Genomic DNA, 1,752 nt, shown 5'->3' on the forward strand with positions numbered 1-1,752 from the left:
ACGAAACGAAACGTACGCTTCAATAAGCAAGAAGAAACGGCGAAATACGAAAAGCGCAATTGAGCGGAATAGCGGATAGGAGGGGAAAGAGAGAGAGAGAGAGAGAGAGAGAGAGAGAGAGAGAGAGTGAGTGAAAGAGGGAGAGAGAAAGAAAATCGGAGATTCGTACTTCTGTACTTGTATGCTTTTATTCTTTTCTACGCTTTAAAATTTTCTCCTCGTTTTATTGCGTGTGTGTGTGCGTGTATCTTTATTTTCATCGTGTCTTTTTAGTACCGCGATATACAAAGTATCTTTCGTATCGGCCCTGTAAGCTGTTTCCAGACGAATCCTTCTCGAGTCACGACCATGAATTAAAACGACTCTATCTCTCTCTCTCTCTCTCTCTCTCTCTCTCTCTCTCTCTCTCTCTCTCTTTCTCTCTCTCTCTCTTCGCTGTCCCTGCCGAGTAACCTCGAATACATTTCATAGAACGCGCGTTTTTGCAACGTGCATTGGCTATCAATCAGTCGAACCTCGAAGGATACGAGGAAATATCTCGAGGAGCATTTCGAATGAGACCCACAGCGCTACAAATTTGTTCTGCAATAACCAATAATCGAGGTTGGATAATTGAGGTTATCCTCTCTCATAAATTATTCTCATAAATTAATAAATTATATAAAAGGATATGCTCTTCTTATTAAAGCAGTAATATTTCTTCTCTGTTCAGTGCTTTTTTGTACAAACCATAATGCGTCTCTTTCGAGAAAATTTAGAAACTTGACGTAACTGATGTTAATGTTTTCTAAATTCAAAATATATACTTTTGAAGATGTTGAACGAAAGAATGTAAGAAGAATCGAAATTTAATTAAATTAATTTCGAGACAAAAATTTCGCAGTTAATATTAATTGGCATAATATTTTGGCCACAATATTAATTTTTTGCGAAGTAGAAATTTCTTGTTTTAACATTCGCATAATTTATTAATAATATTATCTTTATATGAAATTTCATATTTGTTAATAAATCACAGGATTGAAACTGTGCCGGTTGTACAGTATTAGCGATAGTCGCTACCACGAGCCGAAATAGCTCAGTTGGGAGAGCGTTAGACTGAAGATCTAAATGTCCCCGGTTCAATCCCGGGTTTCGGCAGCTGGGTGGTTTTTTTGCTTTCCAAGTAACATTCTAACGAAGAAGTAGTTATTGTAATAATAGCAACAACAGACGCTCTGTAAATAATTTTTCAACAATTATTTTTACGCAATTTTATTTATTATTTTATTTTCATCATGCTCGCGCTATTTTCGTTTACGGACTCTTTTCCTTAGTTTGTTCAAAGTTAAATACCTAACTTTGAAATGTCGTGCTACAACTTGACAGTTGTACAACTTTGAATGTATAAATGAATTTTCAAACGAAGGACTCCCAGCGCTTTCCCAGGCGTGATTCAATTCGCTGTTTCGCGAACACGGGCGGAAATTAATTCGAGCGCGCCATATTTGCAGTTTCGAGATTAATCTCCGCCGATTCTGACGAAAAATAGATTAAAACGGTGCGCTCGTCGCGCTGAATCCCTCAATTTTAACTTTGAAAGTGCCTGCGAATATTAGTCGATTCGCGCGAATGAAAAATCCGCCGTTTCGGCTACAGACGGCGGCGAATTGGTGCGCATGCTCGCGTGGCGCCGTCGACGCGCGTGATTGGCCTAGGGACGCGGCGGCTGCGCCGACTCGCTGCGCGGCGGAGTGGAGTTCGCCGTGGCGA

At 39.9% G+C, this 1,752-nt stretch overlaps 1 non-coding gene across 1 annotated transcript; it reads left to right on the forward strand.

The window, feature by feature from the left end:
- The first annotated feature begins 1,067 nt into the window (after positions 1-1,067).
- On the forward strand, positions 1,068-1,140 carry TRNAF-GAA (transfer RNA phenylalanine (anticodon GAA)). Its single transcript has one exon. It is a non-coding gene; the product is annotated as a tRNA-Phe (tRNA).
- The last annotated feature ends 612 nt before the right edge of the window (positions 1,141-1,752 follow it).

The sequence above is a fragment of the Harpegnathos saltator genome, unplaced genomic scaffold, assembly GCF_003227715.2.
Source record: "Harpegnathos saltator strain DR-91 unplaced genomic scaffold, Hsal_v8.6 scaffold213, whole genome shotgun sequence".
Lineage (NCBI taxonomy): Eukaryota > Metazoa > Arthropoda > Insecta > Hymenoptera > Formicidae > Harpegnathos > Harpegnathos saltator.